General features: G+C 38.5%; 1 long non-coding RNA gene across 1 annotated transcript in view; it reads left to right on the top strand.

Moving 5' to 3' along the window:
• Window positions 1-1,377: 1,377 nt before the first annotated feature.
• Window positions 1,378-10,964, top strand: part of LOC132659571 (uncharacterized) — a 30,812-nt gene continuing 21,225 nt past the window's right edge. Inside the window, exon 1 of the long non-coding RNA XR_009600128.1 lies at window positions 1,378-1,686. This is a non-coding gene — a long non-coding RNA (uncharacterized LOC132659571). The remainder of the gene's footprint in view (window positions 1,687-10,964) is intronic.

The following is a 10,964-nucleotide window of genomic DNA, read 5'->3' as shown; positions in this document are numbered from 1 at the left end:
CCGAAGAGCCTTTGCACATAAAGAATATTAATAGAGTAAATAATATGGCTACAGGGTTTACTTAGCTTCCTTAGGAGCAAAAGCCCCTTTAGATACTACCTTGTCACTTCATAGCTATGTTTATGCTTTCATTTATTCATTCATTATTTACCCACAGATAACTGATAGAGCACCCACTATATGTCAGGCCTTGTCCTAAGGACTGCAGACTCCATGTTAGGTGAATCGTGGCACTTGCCTTCACAGAGACTGAGGGAAAATAGAGATGATATGAGAAGATAATGGATTTAAAACTGCTTTTGCAATGGAAAAGTCTGATAGGATTTTAGGTATTATCTGTCAAGGTAGAACATTAGTTGTGATAGCATTAAAATATGATTTCATAGCAAATGAAATTTTGGTTTAAATAAATGATGGGAATAGGTCTGGGGAAAACAGACTGCTCTGTGGGGGTGTGCAAAGAGAGAAGCACAATAGGAGTGTGTCACTGACCTGTCATCCCAGGGGAGCACTGTGCCATGTGGAAAGAGTCCTGAACTGTAGTCCTGAGTTTAGAAGGTTGTGAAATATGAAGAACCACGACGGCATAGACAGAGGACTGTATACTGTGAGATGTCATCTAGTCTCTTAACCATCCAAATTGTCCTGATGCTACCAACTTAATAAATTCCTAAGAATGATGAGATTTCTTACAGAGAACTATAGAGGGCTATGCTTTGAGTGTTGGTTTTATGTGGGGCAAAATTCAGGCAATGCTCGTTGAAGTGAATCAGAAAAGAATACAAGAGAGGAAGTAAGACATGAAAACTTGGAGAGGATTTTGAATTGCCCCAGCCCTGGAAGTAGTATTGGGACCTTATTTAACCAGATTCAGGGGCTTCCCTGGTGACTCAGACGGGAAAGAAGCAGACTGCAATGCAGGAGACTTAGGTTTGATCCCTGGGTTGGGAAGATCTCCTGGAGAAGGCAACGGCTACCCACTCCAGTATTGTTGCCTGGGAAATCCCACAGACAGAGGAGCCTGGCAGCTACAGTCTGTGGGGTCACAAAGAATCGAACACGATTGAGTGACTAACTCACACACACACACACACACACACACACACACACACACACACACTGTATCAATCCACTTTTGCTGAATAGTTTGCAAAGGCAATCTATCCTGTCTTTCACACTGGGTGTGGGTCCACTTTAGTTCTGTACAACAGGATTTCATTCTGTTATCTAAGCTGAGGAAGCAGCCCTTAAGTGGGACATGCTGTTCTCATGGCAAAAAAAAAGAATTATGTCATGGCTCTTAAAGCTTCTGCAAGGAAATGTTACATCTGCTCATGTTTCATTGGTCAAACAAGTCACACAGCCAGGCCTGATCTCAGTGTAGCCGAAACATTTGATCCTTTTTACAGAAAGGAGAAATGAATAATTTAGAACTATAATGAAGCTTCCAAAATATCTAGGGGCAGGGAGACACCAGCAAATACCAAGATCGCATGAATGCATAAACAGAGCAGTCCACAGTAAGCTATGATTATCCAGCCCTCAAACTGGAAAAGACAACGGAGTGGTGGGTTGATGAAGAATGGAGTAACAATAAAGGAGGCAGATGGAAAAAAAAAAAAAGATTGGACAGGTTCTTTATGTTTTGAGTACCATGGGGCGAAGTATACATTTTATTTTTAGAAGGTGAGTGGTTATTTATTTTTATATGGATCACTAATAATTTTAACACTGTTTTCTGGTGGCAGCATGAAGACTGAATTGCAGAGATGAGAAATGTAGATAAAAAAATCAGTGGGATATGAGTAAAAAAGTCTAGGAGAGTAATGACAGTGGCATGTCAATGCAAATGAAAGAATATGGAATAATCAAAAGTTTCAGAGATGTATTTGGTAGGACATGGCTGCAGAGTTGTTGTCACTGAACTGGGAAAAATTTTACTGTTGCAAAATCCTATTAAGATAAAAATTTCAAAGGATGTTAATCGAGTAAATAATATGATAGCAGGGCTTACTTAGCTTTCTTAGAAGCCGAAGCCCTCTTAAAAGCATATTAACAATCTCATTCAGTAATGGTGACCTTGAAGAGCAAATTAAACTCAGAGGCAGGGGAAAAACTCTTCCCCAAACACAGGGTGGTTCTGGTCAAGTGTTCTTTCTCTTCCTGCACAAATATCTCTCATTTTCCTTAGTACCAAGTCACTTCCCTGGTGGCTCAGATGGTAAATCTGCCTGCAATCAGGGAGACATGAGTTTGATCCTTGGGTTGGGAAGATCCCCTGGAGAAGGGAATGGCAGCCCACTCCAGCATTCTTGCCTGGAGAATCCCATGAACAGAGAAGCCTTGTGGGCTACAGTCCATGGGGTCGCAAAGAGTCAGACACAACTGAGCAACTAACATTTTCACTTTCAGCTCTCTTCCACATTCATTGGGCTAAGATCTGATCTTCCATTTGCCAAGAATCCATGGATTTTACACAACATCATAAAGACTGCTTATAAACTTTATTTATATCCAAGCACCTGGGTAAAAAAAAAATTTCTCTGTAATTTCCCAGAGTGAGAGGAACTTCTTTCCCATTGAGATTAGATTCATCTTGTCCTTATTGAGTTCTCTGCACACACAATCCTCTAACCTCATTCTTTTCTATATTACACGCTGAGTTACAGTCTTGTTGCATGAATTACATGCAAATAATATTATAATCACATAGCACTATTAGCCACCAAATAAATAAGACCCCCTAAGTATTCTTATTACCCAGTAGTTTTTCATTCTAACTTAAGTTGAGCCTCATCATCTCCCTCTGGAATATCTCTGCAGGTATCTTGTTCCCTGTGCATTTCTTATACGATGATATTCCTCAGAACACTTACTTTCCCCAGTCCCTTCTATTTGATCTAAGTTCATCAACTCTTTATGTGTGTTGAGAAAAACAGGACTTATCTTTCAAATTCTCATCAGAACACATGTAGACTGGCTCTTTCATTTTGTTGATGAGCAAAGAAACTAGTTTTAGTTTCTAGCATCTAGGGAAATTGAAAGACTTTTATGTAAGATAAAGAAACAACTGCTTCTCATCATGAATTTTCTGCTTGATGTAAAATTTCTTCTCCCTGTCATTTCCAAGTTTAGTTGGACATTTTCATGCACATTTATGACATAGTCACTGAGGGCTGATATTGTGTATGCTGTTTTACTTATATTCTTTGCTTTTTGGTGCTGCTTGTGGGTCTCCTAGCAGAAATAGCACTACCTGAAGGCAATGGCACCCCACTCTAGTACTCTTGCCTGGAAAATCCCATGGACTGAGGAGCCTGGTGGGCTGCAGTCCGTGGGGTTGCTAAGAGTTGGACATGACTGAGCGACGTCCCTTTCACTTTTCACTTCCATGCATTGGAGAAGGAAATGGCAACCCACTCCAGTGTTCTTGCCTAGAGAATCCCAGGGATGGGGGAGCCTGGTGGGCTGCCATCTATGGGGTCACACAGAGTCGGACACGACTGAAGTGACTTAGCAGCAGCAGCAGCAAACTCCACTGACTAGTATCTGCATGAGTGATCCCAGTTCCATAGCACAACAGCCCCCCAGCTCAGCAGATACAAATAACTGAGTCTTGTAGAATACTTTTTGACTATTTCTAGTTGGAAAACAGAATTATATGTTACCTGGCTTACAGAGAGTCAGCATTGATTCTTTCCAGGGACTTTATTCCAGAAGTGTTGCCAGATGTAACTAAAAATGAATCTAAGCAGTCATTTACAGCTGATCTAATAATTAGAGATCATTTGGGGATGTCTTTTCTAAAGCAATATTTGAATATTGTAGTATGTGTCAAATATTGTGTGTGTGTGTATATATATATATACATATATATTATAGTTATATGCTTAAGTCTATGTGCTATTAAATATAACACATCTTTCTTTAAGGTTAGAATTTGGAGAGGTCACAAAGGAATGTTAACTCATATAATCTGAAAGGAAAGCAAATATTAATACTTTAGAATTAATCTCAATTCCTACTAACTGTAAGTTCTTCATCTCCAGCATTTATAATCTACTGGACTCTATATATATTATCAGATCACTGCTGGACATTTTCTTTGACTGCTGTCTAGAACATTCTAAGTCATGACATGACGTCTAAATTAACCCATCGTATTTTCTCCCAATTTTCATTCTTTGTTGCACATCTTAGTGAATATCATCACCATTCACTAAGTCTGTGAAGTCAGGAACAAGGGTATAATCATTAATACCGTCTTCTTTCTCACTTCTTAATTTCCACACTCAGTCCATATTTTCTTCAAACTTTGGAATTCATATTCTTTTCACCTAAAGGTGCATTACAGGGAAGTTCATCTGAATTTTCCCAAATTACTCTAATAGTTGACAGTCTATTTTTAACTTTCAATCATGTTCCACTTTGTAATGATCTACATTGCATACACAGATCCTTTCTCTCCAAATAGATAAAGCATTTTCCAAAGGTGAATATTATATTCTATATCCTCTGGTAGTCCCTTCATGTTACTTCTGGTGCTAGGGCTACATATAAATAGATTAGAAATTGAAATTCCTTGTAAGGAGTTCATAGCATTTTTCTTCTTCATACAAGACCTCATGCCCCTACTGTTAAGGCTGAAATTGGGCCCCTTGGTTAACTGAACTTATGTAACCCTAAACCAGTCTGTTGTAGTGCTGCTGTGCTTTCAGGGCTGGGAAATTTTCAAATGAGATCACAAGCAGCCAAGCTTCACTTTCTCTGAGTCTGCTGCCACTCCTGTGGGTATAATGTCTCTCTGTTCATCAAAAGACAGTTTTTTTTTTTTTTCCCCTACTTAATGTACTTACCATGTGGTTTTATTAGAATGAATAGCTCTCTCCTTGTAAATGGATTTGGTTGGAAATCCAATTTCTTTCAGGGCCAGTGGGAGAGGTCTAAGGGCTATAAATATTCCTCCTCTAAACTGTTTATAAGTAAAATGGCATTGCTGCAAAAGCCAGACAAATGTCTCTCTATATCCTAAATTATGTGCAAATCCCTGGCAATCTTCTCTTTCTTTCTCTAATGATAACAGATTGCATCGTTGTCTCTCAGTCATGAGTTATGCTAATGAATATCTTAATGAATAACAATGTCTATGAGAATGGGAGTGGATCACCAGGGAATCAACCCCAACTCCTAGCCTTTCTTTCTCCTAAAGTTGGGAAGTAGAACTCACCATGCTTCCCTCATTATTCTGTCTACAGTTGGAATAAGAAGAAATCTGCCTCAATTGTATGACTTTCAGGAAGGCTGGTAACCACCACTTTAATATTATTCTTCTTGCATTAAATGAAACTATTATCTTCTATGAATTCTTCATGTGATTGATATAGATGCAGATTTTACCCCGTTTTCAAAATTAGCACTTAATCTGTGGCATTATATAATTAGTTTCAGGAAATTTCTGGATGGCATACATGCATAGCACACAAAGAGGTTTTATAATGTTCTTGCATGTATATTCTACTATGTAATTTTTCTCCTCAGAATGACTGGAGAAAAATAAGCAAAGTCTCGATATAATTTTCTTCATTTGAAAAGTGAGATTCAATAGGGATGACGTGAAAACTGCAATGGATAGAGTATGTACTATATGCCAGCCATTACGCTAGGTGCTAAATACTTAGATTGAATAGTCACAAACTGATTTCATTTACATTTACTCTTGGTTGGGTTGACTTCTACTCTGGGGTGGCTTTCTCCTCGTGTTTCTATCATCCCCAGAGGTGTCTAAGACACCTTTTATGGAGGCTTAATTTTGTCATGTCTCACTGGAAGATAGATCAGCCTTACATAAGAACTGATTAAAATGTGAGTGGCAGCAACTCTGAAAAGTATATTTTCATCCCCCAAACTCTTGCAACTCAGAGATTGGTGGTGTTGGAGCTGGCAGCAAGAGGGAGAACTAAGTGCTGCATGAATATAAATTAGGATGGGCAATGAGGGAATTCTTTCTATTTCCTTTTCAGCTAAGGATTACAAAGACTGAGAGTAATCAAAGCAAAGATGATATAGATCCCTTGGCTAATGAAATTCCTCACATTTGAATCTTCAATTCTGTGGTCTTAATATCTATATAAAGATAAATTCGAATACTAAATTCTATCTCTCAAGAATGGAGAGGTTGAATAAACCTTTTTAAAAAATTATTTTGGAAAGTTGTTGATGTACTGTTTATGCCTGCCATCCACTCTCTTACCCATACAGGTGGGAAGACTTTGTAAGGAACTTCAGGCAAGTATTCAGACTTGCTGACCTGTTAGAGTTTTGAGGTAAAGGTACCAAGGGAAAGTTGATGCTCCAAAATCTGTCCTTAGAGGAGAGCCTGGCAGAAACCACCAACCTATGTCAGCAGTTGCAATGCTGAAAGCTAAACAAGGAGTGAACTGTGTGTTTCCTCAGAAGGGAGCCAGCTGGGGCCATCTTAGATCTTTCTGAGATAACTGTCCAATGAAGCAAATAATCCCCAAAGAGGGGCAAGGCTAACAGCTGTCCAGGGCAGTGAGGAAGGAATTGGAAGTAACCAGCCAGGCTGGAGATAATGAAAGCATGGGGGGAGTTGCAGCTGGAGGTCTCCTGTAGATGCAACCATGAGAAACTCGCAGGAGTTGTCCACATGTCCTCAAGAGAAGGAGCTAACTTACATACACTGCTGCCCAAGGAAGCTGTGCCCTTCCTGCTAACATCACTTTCCCCGTTCCTTGCCCTGGAGGGTCTGAAACTACTGCCAGTCAGAATGGGGGGGGTACTGGGAAGTTGGCAAGCACACACATACAGACACTTTTCTCTCTATTGTAGGGTGAAGTGAAGAAGTGAAGAGAAGTCGCTCAGTCATGTCCTACTCTTTGTGACCCCATGGACTGTAGCCCACCAGGCTCCTCGGTCCATGGGATTTTCCAGGCATGAATACTGGAGTGGGTTGCCATTTCCTTCTCCAGGGGATCTTCCCGACCCAGGGATTGAACCTGGGTCTCCTGCATTGTAGACAGATGCTTTACCATCTGAGCTACCAGGGAAGCCCACTGTAGGGTAGGGTAAATCTTTAAAGTGGATAAAAGGAGAATGTCATATAATTCTGACACTGGGATGGGTGTTTCAGTTTTCAAGTCAAGGTTCTTGTGTAGAAAATATTTGGATGACTGTTAATTATCTGAGAGTGATCAGACAAAAAATAAGAGACTTCCTCAAAATGTCAGGAGTCAGAGAATGTATCAGAATATATGCACAGGCTGGGTTGTAATAAGCAAACTGGGAGAAAAGACACTTATTTTCTGCAGGGTTCCTTTTTTCCAAAATAATCTAGTTGAATTCTACATCTTTTTTGGTTCCTGACATTCTTTTCTTTCTACTCCTTTCGCTGTAGATTAGAATAATTTACCAAGCTCTGAAAATATTTGCACTGCAAGCATTGTGTATGAGAAAATATAAGGGGATCCTCACTTCATTGTTTTTTCCTGAGATGACTAAAACCATTTATATGGTTTTCTCATTTTATTTCCAAAAAGAGGTACCAGGGTACAGGGACTTCTCCTAGCGATGAAAGCAATGAATAACTTCGTCTACCTCTTCGTCTTCACAATAGATACAAAATCAAATCATTATGTCGTGAATCTAAAACTACTGCAATATTGTGTGGCAATTATATTTCAATAAAACTGAAAAAATTTTCAGTAAAGTTGATTTTATAAAAGTGAAACCAATAGAGACCTTCAAATTCCTCTCTGACACAGGCAGCTGTGTTAGAGATCTTATACAGCTGTGTGGATCTTATACAGTCCAAGGTCAATGGCAATTTATCCCACTGTCAAGACAAATGCATTGCTTTTCCAAATAAATCCAACAGGGAGTGAACTGTGTGTTTCCTCAGGAGGAAGCCAGTTGGGGCTATCTTAGATCTTCTGAGAGAACTGCCCAATGAGGCAAATAATCCCCAAAGGGGCAGGACTAACAGCTGCCTGTGTTAGAGAGGAATTTGAAGGTCTCTATTGGTTTCACTTTTAGAAAGTCAACTTTACTGAAAATAATTTTTCAGTTTTATTGAAATATAATTGCTATACAATATTGCAGTAGTTTTAGCTTCACAACATGATGATTTGCTTATGTATCTATTGTGAAATGACTATTGGAGTAGGTTTAGTCACTATAGATCACCTTCAGTATAGTTCAGTTCAGTCGCTCAGTTGTATTCGACTCTTTGCGACCCCATGGACTGTAGCATGCCAGGCTTCTCTATCACCAACTCCCTGAGTTTACTCAAACTCATGTCCATCAAGTCGGTGATGCCAACCAACCATCTCATCTGTCGCCCCCTTCTCCTCCTGCCTTCAGTCTTTCCCAGCATCAGGATCTTTTCAAATGAGTCAGTTCTTCAGGTGGCATCAGGTGGCCAAAGTATTGGAGTTTCAGCTTCAGCATCAGTCCTTCCAATGAATAATCAGGACGGATTTCCTTTAGGATTGACTAGTTTGATCTCCTTGCTATCCAAGAGACTCTTAAGAGTCTTCTCCAGCACCACAGTTCAAAAGCATCAAAACTTTGAGGCTCAGCTTTCTTTATGATCCAACTCTCACATCCATATATGACTATTGGAAAAAGCATAACTTTGACTAGATACACCTTTATCAGCAAAGTGATATCTCTGCTTTTTAATATGCTATCTTGGTTTGTCATAACTTTTCTTCCAAGGATCAAGCATCTTTTAATTTTGTACACCTTACACAGTTACAAATTTCTTTTTCTTGTGTTGAAAAATTTTAAGATCTATACACTTAACAGCTTTCTAGTATACAGTTCAACATTGTCAGCTTTAATCACCAGGCTGTACATTGCATCTCCAGAGCTTATTTTTCTTATAACCAGAAGTTTGTACCTTTTGACCATCTTCACCCGTTTTACCCGCTCCATACTCCCCACCAGTCTGTTTGCTGTATCTATGGATACAGAGAACAACCAGTTTGTTCTCTGTCCCTATGAGTACAACATATTTTTTTTAAGATTTCACACATAAGTGAAATCATACAATATTTGTCTTTCTTTGTCTGCTCTCACTTTGAGTAAGGGTCCTCTTGACAGCATTTTTGAGAGCAGTCATTTAACTCACGCTTAATCTTTTACACTGAGGAGGTCTCACTGCCTCCCTTGAGGCTTTTCCTTATAAAGATACGCACAGTTTTTACCTGAAAACAGAAACACTGGATATAATTTTTCCAACCCATGTGTAGCTGATTCAGTTCCAATCTGTAATAAATGAGACAATTCATTTTTATAATAATTATAACTTTAACACAGATTCTAATCCATCCTAGGGAATTAAGAGAGCATACCATTGTATATTTTGCTGTTATTGCTGTTTTTTTTTTTAAATTTTCTGCATTGCTGTTAATTCAAGAAAAAAAATGGTTGCATAAAATTCAGTCTGTTCTAGAAACGTAAGTGGCCTTTCCAGCACATAACATTTCAAATATCAAAGTATGTAGAAAACATACAAATAAGGAGAAGATAAGCTTCCTAGGTACAATACCATAGACTGTGTGGCTTGTATCAACAGAAATGTATCTCTCCCTGTAATGGAAGCTGGGAAGTCCATAAGTAAGTCTCTGGCAGATTTAGTGGCTGTGTATCAGCTTGTATGTAAACTGAATCATATATAGCTGTTTTCCCATTGTGTCCTCATATGATAAAAATAAGAAGAAAGCTTCTTAGGATTTTACCCGAAGGCTGTCTTTTCTTCCCAATTTGATCTTAACCTTTCTCCGAAGTGACTTGCTGGCCTCAGGCATAAGACACTCAATTAATTTGCCTTAAGTCATAAAGAATTCCAAAGTAAGATAATCAATTAAATTGTAACATGTAAATTGTAAATTTAGCGAGGTCTCATTCTACCTGACTTTAAATGTGCAAAGTGAGTGTAAGACAGTACAAGAATACCAGCACACCTTTCTGAAATAGAAGTCAGAATTTTGATGCTACTAATTGGGGAACCAAATGTATAGAATAAAGTAATTTATGGAAGAAAAATCTTGAAAGTGCGGGAATATTCTAGTAGTCAAATTTTTTTATACTGGGTTAATTATGTTACATTTTCTCTGTTAAATTTAGAGATGTGGTTTTTAACTCCTGAGTATACATATCTATGAGACACACACACACACACACACACACACACACACACACACACAGACAGAGAGAAAGAGAGATGAGAGAAAATCGCCGAGTATCTGACAGCATATCCTTGTCTCTTCAATTACTTTAGAGACCACAGCATGGGTATTTTTAGAGGGGAAGCGTCTTCATTTTGCATTTGAATAAAGGACCTTAGGCTCATATTGAAATATTAGTATTTGATAATTACTTCCCATTGTATATCCAGTTTTCTTTTATAAGTGAAAAAGCAGATATAGATATATATAAAATGGCTTCCAAATCCTGAAGTTCAGAAGGATTCATATCATTAGGAAAATCTACATTGGAGTCAAGGCTTCATAGTGTAAGCCAATAGCTTATTGCTCCATCATCTAATAGAGGGATCACATTTCAGCTAAATTACACTAGAATAAGTTTATAAAGATAACCATAAATCACTATTAAATAACAATTACTTCACGAGCTTGCTTAAAATGTCCCAACTGCTTAATCTGGCATTCAAATGAATGACTGGATTGACCTTTTCCCACTTTCTAAGTCCTTTTATTACTATTTTTTTCTCTTTTAGTCCAAAGCAAAATGCGACTACTTGCCTCTCCATCTGTCCTCACCTCAAGACATACTTTATACTGTGTAAGCTTTGAGTTCCATGAAATCTGGAAATATCCTGTGGAGACTCTATAATGGTAGAATGTGAATTTCACAGTTTCCTAGTCTATGAAGAGGAGAACCACTTGTTAAAATAGGGAAAACAATTGGGAAATGGTATA

The sequence above is a fragment of the Ovis aries genome, chromosome 3 (genome assembly GCF_016772045.2).
Source record: "Ovis aries strain OAR_USU_Benz2616 breed Rambouillet chromosome 3, ARS-UI_Ramb_v3.0, whole genome shotgun sequence".
In the NCBI taxonomy this organism is placed as follows: domain Eukaryota; kingdom Metazoa; phylum Chordata; class Mammalia; order Artiodactyla; family Bovidae; genus Ovis; species Ovis aries.
This window is presented reverse-complemented; position numbering and strand designations above follow the sequence as displayed.